The 15575-nt window shown below is 39.3% G+C and overlaps 1 protein-coding gene across 3 annotated transcripts in view; it reads left to right on the forward strand.

Moving 5' to 3' along the window:
* The first annotated feature begins 1998 nt into the window (after positions 1-1998).
* SPOPL (speckle type BTB/POZ protein like) overlaps positions 1999-15575 on the forward strand; it is a 78544-nt gene continuing 64967 nt past the window's right edge. For 2 of the 3 annotated variants that reach the window (XM_030323956.1, XM_030323958.1), the window contains exon 1: positions 1999-2228. The gene's annotated coding sequence lies outside the window, so the exon portion shown is untranslated. The remainder of the gene's footprint in view (positions 2229-15575) is intronic. The other variant, XM_030323955.1, reaches the window with a different exon arrangement.

The following is a 15575-nucleotide window of genomic DNA, read 5'->3' on the forward strand; positions in this document are numbered from 1 at the left end:
AAAACCACTTATGGCGGCAATAAACTATAGCCTAGAATAGTGTAGTTTTTCAATAGGTATCCAATAACTTCGAAATCAAATCAAGAAAGGTAGTTCTTTAGGGAACTGGTACTATAGAACAAGCTTTAATCCAAGCTTATTGACCGTAGAGCCATTTTTTACTTTGCCAAACCATCACAGTTTTATTATTAGCATTAGTTACAAGCCATATTTATTCTTTATCAGAAGCTGAAGTCACCAAGAAAAAGAATGGTATGTCATAACACTACACAGAGATCAAGCCTAGGGAAAGGACTCTATGAGAATACTGTGAGGAGCTATTTGACATCCTTATAGTAAAATCACCCCTAACTAGAACCCAGTCAAGTGTCAAAGGTAAGCCAAGTACCCACTCATTTCTTAATTCCCAACTGAAAATCTACCTCAAGGATTTACTATAATTTGATTGATTGTGTATATTACATGTATTAGTGCCTAACAACGAGTGATCAGTGGAAGAGAGGGTGTGACAGAATCTTAAGGGGTTGAAAGAGCTATAAGGCCTGGGCAAAAATTATACATAATTTTCACTGTCACATATCATAAAGTTAACAGAGACCTACAAGAGTACAGCAACTAGTTTTAACTTTTTTCTTTATGTTTGGACGTGAACTTTTTCACTAATATTTCCTCTCCCCGCCAGTCCCTAGCATAATAACGGTCACTTCCACTTCTGCTTTTTAACTTTTGGCTAAGTCAATTTTGAATTTTATGGTTATGCTGATCTTACCTTTTTTTCTGAAAATCTTTGATGCTGGTTGTATCCCACACGTTTTGGGTGTTAAATACGTTGAATAAGGTAGTTAAAGTAGTATTAATTTGAAGTGAGGGAAATCTGCTTTCCCAGTATTCAAACTCCACTCACCGTTGAATGAGTTACTTATTACTTCTGATCCTCAGTTGCTTTATCTGTAAGGTGGGAATAATCTCCACCATGGAACTGCAATGAAGTTGAGAGGATTTAAAAAGATCGTACAGGTCTTTGATTACAGTGCTCAAAATAATGTTTTTCTTCCACCTCTCTTTTTTGGGGGGAAAGGAGGTAAACAGTTCACGGATGCGCAGTTAAAGTGAAAGGAATGGGGGCGGGGGTCCTTCAATGATATTCGTGCTGCTTTGGTCCCTCAAACCTCTTTAAAGGAGAATATTCTTGGCAGCTACAAGTTTTCTCTCACGAATGCTGAATGACGTTCTGTTTCCACCTTTCTTTAAACTCCATAAGGCAGTCTCATCTCTTCAGACATTTGCTTAGATACAGCATAATTTACCCACGTCAGTCATGGGATGCCACCTGTTCAGTGCTTTGCAAACAACCTCGGCTGCCTCTCGGCGGACCCCCTCCCTTCCTAGGCCTGAGACTTCCTTTTGAGGCTCATCTTCTCTAACCGAAAACCGTTCCACTGTGGCACTTCATTTGCCTACCCGGAGTTGTCTGTATTTCTAGCTGGAGACGTACACTGCTGTTTTTGTTCTAGCCCTTCACATAGTTACGGGCTCGCAACAAGGGTTCAGTAAAAGTTGCATATTGGCTTTCTAGTCTGCTACAACCTCAAGGAAATCGTACGGAGAAACAGTTGGCCTCCTTTCGCACCCTACGTCTCTCGATTTAAGAGGCGTTATCAGTGGGCTTTTTAGGTAAGGAAAGTTTAAGGCTGGGTCGAAGGAGATCCCCGCCAGGCGAGGTAACTCATCCTCTCCACAGCGGCCGGTGGGCGGACGCGCCCTTCTGAGAGCCCAGCGCCTGGCGCAGGGAGCGGCGGTGGCTTCCAAAACCCGGCGACGGATCCGGGCCGGCCCGGAAGTGCCCGGCGCGGGAGGGAGGGAGGAAGAGCCTTGCGAGCCCACGCCGCCGCCGCGCGCACGCGCCCTCGCAGGCTGGAGCTGGGGCTGGAGTCGCAACTCGGAAGCCGGAGCCCGGACGGGCCCGGGGCCGGGAAGGGGGGGGCTGCGCGGGGGCGGGAGCAGCGGAGGCGGCCGCCCCTGGCGGCGGGTTTGTTTATCCCGGGGAAGAAGTTTAGGAGCGGGAGATAGGGAAGCAGGGCGGGCCGGGGAGGAGGGATGCGGCTCGGTGGAGGCGGCCGCCACAGGGACTCGCCGCCATCACCTTCGCTGCCGTCGCCGCCGCAGCCGCCGCCTCAGCGGGAGAGGAGCCGCTGCCGGGACTGCCCGCCGCCGCCCCGCACGTCAGGGTAGGTGCCCCTCCCCCTCCGAGGTCCCCGCCGCACCTCGGTCGCCTGCTCCTCCAACCCCTCACCCCTCCCACTCGCCTGCGCTGGAGCGAGGCGGCTTTCTTCTCACTCACTGCGCCCCCATCCCTTTTGGCCCGGGACCCCTGCTCCGGCGGCGTGCCTTCCCTTTCTCAGGGCTGCCTTCTGCCCCAGCCCCACCCTCCGCCCTCCGGGCCCGTCCTCCCCCTCGCTAGTCTCTGCTTCCCCTGGCGATCCCCCGCCTACCCCCCCATCGATTTCCCAGCCTCCGCCTACCAGGATCCCCTAGACTTTCCTCCACAAGCCTCGCCCCTTTCCTTCTCCAGTCGGCCTCCTCTATACCTGTATACCTCCACTCCCGCCCTTTTATTTTCCCCACCGGGAGTACAGCCCAGAGAGGGAAGCCCCAACCCCACCCCACCCCCCAGCGTCCTCACCCACACCTCTCATCCGAAACATATGTATGTGTGAAGTTATTCCCATTAAGCCCGTTTTAGGGTAAATTCTCCGCTCTCCAGCCGGACCATTCAGTGTTTACTGCGGTGTTCATGCAACCTACCTCTCCCTCCAAGCACACATTGCAGTGTCACAGATTCTCTTTCAGGTACACCAGGTTACATTAAGCTAACTCTGTGATTCAGGGTCCAAGTCTTCACTTTCCCCTTTTATTCCCTTGTGCTATCCTTTCTGTTAACTCTTCTTCCTCTTGAGCCTATGTGTGCTGAATAAAGGGAAGGGAATGATCGAGTTTTCTCCTTCAGAGCAGTAGATTCGGTACACATAAGATTCACCTTTTGCTTGGCCTAACTTTTGGCTTCTTTCTCTGTGAATTGTGTCATTCAGCCATACTTTTTAGGGTTTTGGTTCTTTGTCTATATTTGAATAATCTTGGGCCTAGATATCCTTTATAGTACTTGTCTTCCCGATTTTTCCTTGCAGCTTCAGAATCCACTGTTTCTTAGAAAATTTAAGTAATAAAAGGTTTATACCTTGGGAAATTACATCTCCGCTGCCATAATGGGAAAGGTGGAATATTTCAAATTATCATCCTGTTTATTCTTGAGAGAAATGGTGCCTAATGCTTCAAAGCTCAGATGTAGCCAAACTGCCAGGATCCAAACCCCAGCCTTGCCATTTACCAGCTCTGGCCTTGGGCAAGTTACTTAATTTCTTTATGCCTCAGTATTCTTACAACTATAAAATGGGGATAGTGATATACTTGATAAGATGGTAGTGATAATTGCATAACTTAATGCAGGTAAAATACAACAGTACCTGGGACGGTAAATATTCTTTACCATCTCTTACCTTAACTTGGTTTGGCTAATGGTAGGTTATTTTGGGGGAAGGAAGGTGGGAATAGAAAGCTGCCTTTTGCTCTTTTTTATCTAACACCTTTTTTGATGTAGATATGATTCATATTCTTTTACTGTATAAATTAATTCCTTCTGGTGTGAAAAGTGCAGTTTTAGCTCCCTATTTTCAGGTAAGTTACCAGGCTACAAGCAGGTCAGTCCCAGCTTCAGGTATCTTTGTTTTGAGAATAAATGAAATTGAAATACATAGCAGGTTTATCATAGTGGAAAATGAGGATTTAACTGATAAGAATTTTAGTATCCTACAAATTAAATACTGAAAACTGTTCACACCCATCTGTCCTTTATATTGAATTGCTATTCATGAGGTTGGCTTCATTCAAAAGACTAGTGGCTTTTCTCTCTTAAGATGTTATGTTTGTTAACATGACCATGCCTTGATGTTCCCCAGATTTTACTCACTGTTTAAAACCCTGACAATTTTTGTCTTATCTGCTTACTTCCTGGGCATTATTATTTTCTTGATACTTTTTTTTGTAACAACACAGTTAAAATCCAAATAGGTACTGTTTAGTATTGTTATAAATAGTGATATATGCAACTATCAAAATAAAGATGTTTGCCCACATATAGCTTAAAATTATTTTTTGTGTCACCAATGAAATGTACTCCAAACTTTTGAGTGACAGCGCCTTTGCGTATGCTGTTCTCTGGCCTACAATAGCCTCTACTCTTTTCCCCACATATCCAGAGTCTACCTATCTTCCACATCGTTTTTGTCAACACTGGTTTCTCTGTCTCTTGGCTTTCCTCCTGTCTACATTCTGCATTTTTGACTTTGAATAATACAAGCCCTGGTTCAAGAAAAATGACTCCTCTAGAGAAAGACTTTGGAAGTTTATAGGAATTTTGAAGGTGTGGAATAAAATTGACCAGCATCTACTCTGTGCTAAGCACTCTTCCTTTGGTTTTGTATATATTCATTCATTCTAAAAATATTTAATAAGCACTTACTTCATGCCAGGCATTGAGGATACATAAGAGCAGCCCTTCTGAACCAAGAGTTCCAAAGAATATCAAGCCCTAATGCCCTAAGGCATCCAGGGTATGTCATGAATTGACTCCTCTCCTGTGTACCTGGGATGGTACTAGCTGTCTACCTTGAGAGCGAGAACTGAAGAAATAATCACTTAACTCAGTTTCTGTAGGGCTTAATTCTTAGAGAACCCTGGCTGAGAAGAGCTCCGTCAGCAAATCATAATATGAACTCTGCTTTTTTGTAATTTATTTTAGAATGGCACTGACAGACAATAAGCCAGTAAACAGATAAAATTATTTTATAAGAGAGCACTGGTAATATTACAGATAATGATAATCACACTTATAAAACCCTGTGCCAGGCACTGTTTTGAATAAATTAATGTCTTGTTTAAACCTCCTAACAATCCCTTGAAGAAGGCTTTATTATATCTCCACTTCACAAATAAGGAACCTGAGAAAGTGAGAAATTACTTAACTTCCACAAAATCATACAGCTTTCTGAGCAATGAAGCCAGACGGTATTGTTGTGGTCTATTACCTTTTGTTGTCTCTCAGATCTTCCAGTTCCTTGTTGGTTACTTTACACAAAGTTCTTTACCTTTCTGGGTTTTGACAGTGAGGTTTTCCTGTCTTTTTAGGTTGTTTAGGGAAGTAAAGGAGTTGCAACTTTCATAAAGCGCATGGTACACAGACTTATCCCAAGTCTTGTGTATGATTAGATATTGAAGATACTTGCATTTTATTCACTTACGAAAAGGTTATTGAACAACTGATCTGTGCCAGGCACCATGCTAGGCTCTGGTGAGGTAATCGAAGGAGTCTACCTGTATTCATGGAAGCAAAAGCTATTGGCATAAAGAAACTAAACAGATAATTACAAAAATAATGATCACAATTATGATAACTGCCACACAAGAAAGTTATTGTAAGCAATGAAAACCCACTAATGTATCAGGGAATGCTTCTCTGAAGAAATGACTATTAGGCTAAACCTGAAGGAGTAACTGGAGTTACCCAAGTAATGTTGGCAATTTCAGCTTTTTAGAACTGAAAAGTCCTGTAGGGGCTGGACCTTAGTATGTGAAGCTGGGTGATGTAAAATATACCACAATGGTTAATCATTGCTAAGCATTTTGTACTTAAATCCCAAGTGCAGTGGGAAGCCACTTGGTAATGTTAAAAGGCTGAATAAGTTACTTACGTTTTTTCCATAAAATATCACTTGGCGGCTCTGCGGAGGACAGATTGGAGAAGGGCAAGCATAAATGCAGGGAGACCAGTTAGGCCAGTGCTTCTCAAACTCATCTGTGGAGAACAACCTGTTTTGGATTGATTTGGTTTCTAATCTGTACTGGTACTTTAGTGGCACAGAATATGAATGACACAGAAATGAATGTTGTGGCAGTGTCAAATTGGTATAAATATTTCTAAATACTTCTCTCAGTTTCTGTCTTTATCTTGTCTCAGACCAGTAACAACGGTTCATGGACCAGTGTTGGTCTATAAACCACACCTTTGCCAAGATGGCAGTGATAGAAAGTAGCTGGATTGGGGGGAAGTAAAATTGATAGGATGTGGTGGTGAATTAGACTAAGGGATCTGGAGGGAGGAGAAGGCAGATTTCCAGGGTTGGTGGTTCTTGTGCCTAACATAGGGAATACTGGGGAGATGAGCAGTTTCTTGTTTATTTGTTTCTGGGAAGCAGAGAGAGTATTGATGATAGTTCAGTTGGGAATTGTTAATATATGGCTTACAATTAATATCTTAGTGTGGGCAGTGGGGGAAGAGATTCCCTAGGGAGAGAGGTAATAAAGGAATATAGTAGTCCCCTATGAATCTTCAACATGAAACATCAGGGAGAAAATAATGGAACAAAGGAGACTGAGAAGATGTAACCAGAGTTGGGAAAAAAATTTACCCCAAGGCAGGAGACTATTTGAGAAAGAAAGGAGTGGGTAATCAACTCTGTCAACTGTATTGAATCAAGCTGAGAAATCAATTAAGTTGGTAACTAAAAAGTACACTTTTGATTGAACAACATGAAGAAAATTTTATATTTCTCAGTAGTTGTCCATCCATAAACTAGTTGGTGATGAATTTGTTTTAATCTGCCAAAGCAACAGTCCTAAATTTAGGATAAAATTATATTTATAGCATGAGCCATCTTTCTTCCTCACTTCAGACCCGTGTTTCCATTTATCACCATCTAGATGTTCTATAAGTATCTCACATTCTTTCTACAGCTCATTTATTCAGAGCATATTCCAACAGAATATGCTTTTTAAGTACTATTAGGCATTGAATACTAAACTTTTAGAAATGCAATTACACTTCAGAAACTAGGGGAAACGGACAGTTAAATATTGTTATAGTGTGATCAGTGCTGTCGTTGCAGCTTATTCAGGTTACCTTGGAAGCACAGAGAAGTAGCATCAGAGAAGGCTTTCTTAGGAGAATGACACTTGAGCAGAGTGTTTCTGAAAGACAAGTAGAGAGGTGGAGAGGGCAATGCAGTGGTGAGGGGTTCAAAGAAATGATAGGTATTTTGGAAGCATGCAAAGTCAAGGAATTGTGGCTCTAGCATGTGCATCATAGGTTAGAGAGCTTGACTGTGCCATTCAGAAGTTCTTTTCTTGAACTTGTATACCTCTTTCTGTTTGCCATTTTGATTAATATTATTACCACCCATATAGGCACCAAACATGGGGATATCTGCTGATTATCTTCAAAAATTAAAGATGATCTTTGTTGTAGCATTTATTGTCCAAGGTGATGTTTTATTTTTACTGGTTAGCTTTATATTTTATATGTTATAGAATCATTAAGTAATTGATAGCGTAACTTAAATATCTGTTATGCTTTAGTGATTTTTTTTTTACAGGAGAAATTTTATATGTATAACTTTTTCTCAAATGTAGAGAATTGAAAATGAAGGCCTTGGTAAGAATTGCTAAGAGTTTGCTACCAAACTTCAGGTATATGGTCAATGATGGTGCTTTTGGACTCAGAAACAGTACCTTGAGGCCATAAATACTATTTTAGGTAGTTGTCTAAATGTCTCTGGATTTACCCTCTTGCGCCAGAGGAGGACACAGTTTAATTGCAGGGATTACTTTCTGAAAAATACTGCAATAGGCCAAACCTAATTGACAAGATCAGTCTCTTAGAAAATAGTGTATTAAAAGGGAAAATGATGTTAAATGGATTTTAAAAACACAGTAAATATTCTAGAGTTCATCTGCTTATGTTTATTTATCATGAGAGAGGGAGAGAGAGAGTGCATGAGCAGGGTGAGGGGGCAGAGAGAAGGAAGAGAAAGAACCCAAAGCAGGTTCTGTGCTGTCAATGCAGAGTCCAACGCAGGACTCAAACTCAGGAACCGTGAGATCATGACCTGAGCCAAAATCAGGAGTCGGTTGCTTAATCAACCAAACCTGACAGGCACCCCTAGAATTCACCTGCTTTAATTTTTTTTTTTTTCAACGTTTATTTATTTTTGGGACAGAGAGAGACAAAGCATGAACGGGGGAAGGGCAGAGAGAGAGGGAGACACAGAATCGGAAACAGGCTCCAGGCTCTGAGCCATCAGCCCAGAGCCTGACGCGGGGCTCGAACTCACGGACCGCGAGATCGTGACCTGGCAGAAGTCGGACGCTTAACCGACTGCGCCACCCAGGCGCCCCAGAATTCACCTGCTTTAAAATAAGAGGGGAATGGGCTTTATCGAAACTTTCTTCTGAATTCAGTGAGTTATTGTAGAAATGTTGCCTTTTTTTTTTTTAAGTTTATTTATTTATTTTGAGAGAGACAGCTTGAACGAGGAAGGGTCAGAGAGAGAGAGAGAGTCCCCAAGCAGGTTCCACGCTGTCAGCATGGAGCCCGATATGGGGCTTGAACTCATGAGCTGAGATCATGACCTGAGCTGAAATCAGCAGACTCTTAACTAACTGAGCCACCCAAAATGTTGCTATTCTAATCTGCTGAGCAGTCTTGCTTAAATTTTGTATTACGAAAATTGTAACTTTTTAAAAAAAATTTTTAAAGAAAATTGTAACTCTTTAAGTTTATTTTTTTTGTTCTTACTGGCTTTAGTATCTTTTGCTCTTGCCTTCTCCCTGGTTTTTAGTTCTTTAAATCTTACTGAATTCTTGTAAAACAACTGTATATTTTTTATATATTACGATGGTTCTTACAGGTGTACTTTTTCAGGGCTTTTATTTATGTACATGTGTAGAGCTCCTCTTTCTTGCCTTCTTCAGACTTGCCTACATGTTCTAAAGGAGGACAGAATAATTATTAGTATTATGTTCTGAATTATTTTCTATAACTACTGTATGTGAAACAAAACTTTACATAGGTAAAAGATAGATTAAAAAAAAATTGTCTACAAATATAAAATTGCATTACCTTAGACCATAGTTGGGGTAGGTTGTTTATATACCTAGAACTAACATATAATGGGAGTAATTTATCTGTACAATATGAATATGCTTAGAAAATCTTCCTTTGAGGTTGTCATATTTGTTTTCATTCTTTGTTCGATACAGGAATAAAAATAATCAGGAATGACGATTTAAAAAGAGATGTTTACTCTCCTATTAAGTAATGTAAGATCTCAAAGGTTGTAGTATGACTGAAAAGTAGTATGATGCTTTTAAAATACTAGAGATTTGTTAGCAAAGAAGGAATCATTGTTTCCTCTCTGGGTATATTTTTTGAAGCAAATTTAACAGTTTTCTATTGTGTAGATGCGTTTGTGCTTCTCTTACTCCCCCTCCCAAGGGAATTAAGTGATTTTTCTTTTTCTTTTCCTTTTTTTTTTTTTTTCAAGGTAAAGAGTGCAATTGACTCAAGGCACTTTTTTCACTTGTAATTTGGTTATAATTTTTGGTGTTTTAGTGGGAAATTCCCCTGAAAGGTAAATAGTTTTTATCATGTAAGTAAAAAACAAAAACAAATCCACAAAACCATTATTGAATATAAATTCATTCTGAAATTGTGAAGGCACGTATGAACACAGAAAGCTTCCAAATAAGTTAATTTATTTTAATTTAATTAAAATTTTGGTAGCAATTAGGATCAGTTTATTTTTAATTTTTTTTAATGTTTCATTTATTTTTGAGACAGAGAGAGACAGAGCATGAGCAGGGGAGGGTCAGAGAGAGAGGGAGACACAGAATCCAAAGCAGGGTCCAGGCTCTGAGCTGTCAGCACAGAGCCTGACGCGGGGCTCGAACCCACGAACTGTGAGATCATGACCTGAGCTGAAGTTGGATGCTTAACCGACTGAGCCACCCAGGCGCCCCCAATTAGGATCAGTTTAAACCTTTTTTAACTAAAATGGCAGTTGAGCTTCAAGTTTAGTATTCCCAGTTTTGTTAGATCTCAAGTGGAGTGTGGGCATACACCAACTGGATTGGTCATTTCTCATTGCATTCAAAATGTATTATTTAAAACTTGAATTTTTTTTTTTTTTTTTTTTTTTTTTTTTTTTTTTTTTTTTTTTTTTTTTTTTTTTTTTTTTTTTTTTTTTATGTGAGCATTTTATCAATGGCATTTGAGAACTGGCTTGAATCAAATGGTGTTTGGGAATATCTTGGTTTATGCTTTATTCTTGATGATTTTTATTTTCTCAGGTGTCTTTATTTTCACCATTATTTTTTGTCTGCCCTTCCCTATTGCAAGTCCCTTATCAAAAGTTTCATCATCAAATTGTCTAATGAAGCCAGTATTTTTTCCTAGCAAAGTATAACCAAGTTTATTTGAACACAGATATGAGAAACTGACAACTTACTATGGTGTAAAGGTATTTTTACATGGAATTTTTTCATAGATCATTTTGGTTTACAGGGAAGAACTGCCCCCCTTTTTTTTAAATTTTATTTATTTAATTAGAGAGCGGGAGAGGGGCAGAGATATAGGGAGAGAGAATCCCAAGCAGGCTCTGCACTGTCAGCACAGAGCCCGATGTGGGTTCCAACTCATGAACTGTGAAATTATGACCTTAGCCTAAACCAAGAGTTGGATGCTTAACCAACTGAGCCACTCAGGTTCCCCAGAACTGCCCTTTTTAAAACTTTTTTTTTTAATGTTTATTTTTGAGACGGGGAGAGAGAGAGAGAGAGAGAGAGAGAGAGAGAGAGAGAGAGAACCAGCAGGGGAGGGGCAGAGAGAGAGAGAGGGAAACACAGAATCCAAAGCAGGCTCCAGGCTGTGAGCTGTCAGCACAGACCCTGACAGCAGGGCTCGCACTCATGGATGGTGAGATCATGATTGAGCCAAGTCAGACTCTTAACCAACTGACCCACCCAGGCGCCCCCAGAACTTCCCTTTTTTACCGAACTTTTATCAGACATTATGTCAAGTATGTTAGGTATTTTATGCCATTAGGTACGGGTAATACTATAAGGCTTTGAATTGTACTTACCATCAATTACCAGAGGCAATATTATTTTGTACCCCAGAGAGAGAGAGAACACTATCAATTATAATTGTAAAATGCCATCAACTTTAGAAATGTTGAAATACGGGGGGAAAAATGGGCATCTTAGATTTAATGAAATGTGGCATTAATACTGCCTCATTTTATGATTAGCACCCAAGATCCTCAAAATACTAACCTCCCAAAATGAGATGAAAATTTATCCTGCTTTACCTCAAAGCTTTCTGAATTCTAAAATTCTGCTTTACTTCAGAGCTCTCTAAGCAGCATAGCACAGTGGTTAAGAGCATGAATCCACACTGCTATTTAACAACTTTGTGAATTTAAGTAGTTACTTACCATCTCTGCCTCAATGTTCCTGTCTATAAAATGGAAATGAAACAGTACTTATCATTTGAAAGAGTTGTAAGTAAGTAGTAAATGAGTTACATTTACGTTTAGAATAGTGCTTTTTACATAATTACATGTGTAAATGTTGGTTAATTAGGAACAATATTGCTATTTTTGATGTAGGATAAGTAGATGATTTGCTTAAAAGATAGGGAAAAGGGGCCTTATCAAATGGGTCTTTGGTATTTTGGGCACACAATGAAGATAAAGTATTGTTGATTTGTCTTTTAAAACTAATGTAAGATAGCAGTCTTGACAACTTTGATATCTAAATTACATTTCTATTTTCATAAAAATAATACTGTGTAGAGTTTCAGCTGAAATCTCCTTTCAACTGTGTTGTGACATAGTTACTCAGAATACTGACATGCTATGATGGATGTCTTGAAAATAACCTGTGATATACTTATGATTCCTGTCAACCTCATAAGGAATTCATTCAGAAATATTTTTAAAGGGTTTCAAACTAAAGAACCATGTTTTAATTTTAGTTAAAACATCCTACTTCCGCATTGTGAAGTATATGGAGTAAAAATAATACCGAGGTAGTTTTTGTTTACTTTGATGGTTTCATATGTTGATGATTTGTTGGTTCATTGAGATATAAAATCTTATCGTATACTTTAATAATAAAAGTAAGTTAAGGGACCCCTGGGTGGCTCAGCTGGTTAAACATTTGACTTTGGCTCAGTCCATGATCTCATGGTTCATGAGTTTGAGCCTTGCACCAGGTTCTCTGCTGTCAGTACAGAGCCTGTCTCCCTCTCTGCCCCACTCCTGCTCGTTTTCTCTCTGTCTCTCTCTCTCTCTCTCTCTCTTTCAAAAATAAACAAACATTTAAAAAAATAGGTTAAGACCTTCCTTTGAACTTCTTGATTTTTCTCATTCTCACTTTCGCTTTATTTTTTGTTTTGAGTGCACATCATTCATTTATTCCACAAAGAGTTATTGACCAACTGTTGAATGTCAGGTTCTGTATTTACAGTGATGCATTGGAAATAGCCCTTGACCTGTAAGCTTCATTACTTCGAATTTATTAAAACTGTGTAGCCATTGAGTGTTTAGGCACTGTGCTGCAAACTGTATATGCACTCTTTATTTTAATCCTCATGACTACCCTGCTAGGGTAGGTCATTACTTTTCAAATGTTTCTTCTAAATGTTTGGCAGAAGAGTGAACTCTTGGCTGATGGAAGGGAGGTGAAGATCTGAGTGGTCCAGGTAATGGTGGAGTGGGGGAGAGCTTTGGTGTTAACATTTTGTCCAACTTTTAGTGTTTTCTTCTAAAAAGGATTTGACTCTTGCATTCTGTTACCTTAATACAGCATTCTTTGTTTTAATATAAAAATGTTTTCAAGTGAGCAAGAAGGAAGATTTTAAAAAGTGTTCTGTCCCAGTTTTAGACTGGAGGTAACATGGCCCTGAGTACAGGATTTTATTGCAGACATCCAGGCGTCAAGCTGCTTATTTATTTATTAAGTATTCGTTGTTGTTTTTTTAATTTTAGGTAAATTTTTACTGAAGTTTAATATCCATTTGAAGACATGCATACAGCATCATACAGCATGTACACCTTTATGCCTTGCTTCTTATCCAAAATATTTCTTTCTCTATGATTCATTCATGTAGTGCATAGCATAGCTTACTCATTCTCATTGTTCTGTAGTATTCTGTCCCATTGTATGACTGTATACACCATAAGGTATCCGTTCTACTGTTAGTGAACATATAGGTTGTTTCCAGTTTTGAGCTACAGTGAATAGTGCTCCTATAAAATATTCTTGTGTGTGTCTTTTGCTGCTGCATATGTACTTCTGTGGGTTATGTTCCTTGTAGTGAAACTGTTTACATCGTGGTGTGTGCTTGTGTTCAGGTTTAGTATGTATTATCCAGTGTTTTCCAAAGTGGTTGTGTCAATTTATATTCTCATCAGTAGTGAATGAGAGTTCCATTTGTCCCACATACTCTGTAACATTTGCTTGATATTGTTTCATTTATTTAGCCATTCTGGTGGTTGTAAAGTGGTATTGCATTGTGGATAAGCTAGTTTTTCAAAATAAGCATGATTCCTTTCTCCACTCGTACCACATACCCCTCCCACATGCACACCCAGGAAAAGTGGAATAGAGACATGTTTATTTTTACAAAACCCATCAGATGATTCTGGCTGCCTTGTCAGTTGATAAGATGCTGAATATAAAACAAATTTAAGTATAATTTAAGGAAAATGAGTCTGTCATGAAAATGATAGCTTCACTATATAGTTCACTGACTTTCTGACAGATGGCGCATTTCTCCCTAACTATTGCTAAACATGGGAATGGTTTTAAGATTTTGCAAGCTGGTGAAAAGTTTTGTAGGCTAGTTTATTGAATGAGTCTGCAACATTGGCTCAAAGCTCTCATTACATAATGCTGGAATGCTCTTGCTCTTACTTGACTGTCTACCCAGATTGTAGGTTGTGTAAGTTCATTTGTGTGTGTGTGTGAGGTTTTGCTACCCCTTAAATAAGGGAAACATTGTCTACACAGCAGAGCTTACTCAGCTTTCAGATCTTGAAAATTGAGAAAATTTTAACCATATGCCCACAGCATGCTGTATGCTGTTTTATATTTAATTTCTTATTATGTATGGAATTTTTTCTTGTGTCAAGAGAAGGCAGTGTTACTAATATATTTTTCATTATTGAATAAAATAGTGAAAACCAAGGATTCAAAAACTTATTTCCTCTTGTGTATCCTTTTCAGTATTACGATTGTGGTTATTCCTCACTGAGTATAGATCATTTTAGAATTATATGTAGGGAAGTGCCATTCCTGCACCTTTTGTTCTTAATTAATTGTTGTTGATTTCTTCTATTAAGACATACATAGACTCAAGTAACTGCCGATAAGGTACTTTTCCCTTTTTAACATTTTCATATGCCTTTTTTTATATGCCTTTTTATAGCTTATATATATATATATATATATATATATTTTTTTTTTTTTTTTTTTTTTTTTTTATTAAGTAGGCTCCATACCCAATGTGGGTCTTGAATTCATGACCCTGAGATCAAGTCTCAGGCTGAACTGATTAAGCCAGCCAGGTACTCCTATAGCTTATATTTTATATCTGACTTCATTTCTTACTGCTGCAAAATACTGTTCCTGGGTAGAGCAGCCATTTGGTAAATACTTGTGCTCTACATGTTCTTAAGTAGTTACTGATTATTGCTAGTCATAAGAACCTTGGAATTATTAGCTCATCAGAAGAGCTGAGATGGCATTCATGTCCTTAGAGTGTTCCCATGAGGTACAAGAGTGATTTAGTTTATTTTGCAAAGCATTTCCTTGTGAGAGAGGTAGGGCTGGTAAGTGGATGGCAATAATCTCCTTTTATTAAGTCCAGTTCAACCATGTGCTACATCATTTCAGAAAAGACTGGCTTAAAACCCAGGATTTCCTAACACGTTGTTCTTCATAGATCATCTTGCTGTATTTCTTTTTTTCTTTTTGACTTCTTTTTATTTCTTTTTTTTTCTCGTAAACTAAACAGCATTGTGAAATGTTTTTCTTCAAAAAAATGTTTCTCTTTAAATTTTTAATGTTTGTTTATTTTTGAGACAGAGAGACTGAGCTTGAGCAGGGGAGGGACAGAGAATGAGAGGGAGACACAATCCAAAGCAGGCTCCAGCCTCCTAGCTGCAGAGCTTACTCGGGGCACAAACCTATGAACCTTGAGATCATGACCTGAGCCAAAGTCGGTTGCTTAACCATCTGAGCCACCCAGGCCCCACAAAAATGTTTTTCTTTAAATTTTTTTAAAATTTTATTTATTTTGACAATTTGTTTTGAGAGAGAAAGAACTAGTGGGGGAGGGGCAGAGACAGTGGGGGGTGGGGGGGTGGTGAGAATCCCAAGCAGACCCTGCACTGTCAGTGCAGAGCCCCATGCAGGGCTCAGACTCACAAACCATGAGATCATAACCTGAGCCAAAGTTAGACCCTTAACTGACTGAGCCACCCAGGTGCCCCAAGAATGTTTTTCTTTAAGGAAAATGAAGTCATTTTAATGGTGATGGGCATGCAGGGTGTAATGATGTAGACATAAAGATTTCTATTACCCTTTATCCTAAGGCATGCTATTTTGCCAATTTTTCA

The sequence above is a fragment of the Lynx canadensis genome, chromosome C1 (genome assembly GCF_007474595.2).
Source record: "Lynx canadensis isolate LIC74 chromosome C1, mLynCan4.pri.v2, whole genome shotgun sequence".
NCBI classification, from domain to species: Eukaryota; Metazoa; Chordata; class Mammalia; order Carnivora; family Felidae; genus Lynx; species Lynx canadensis.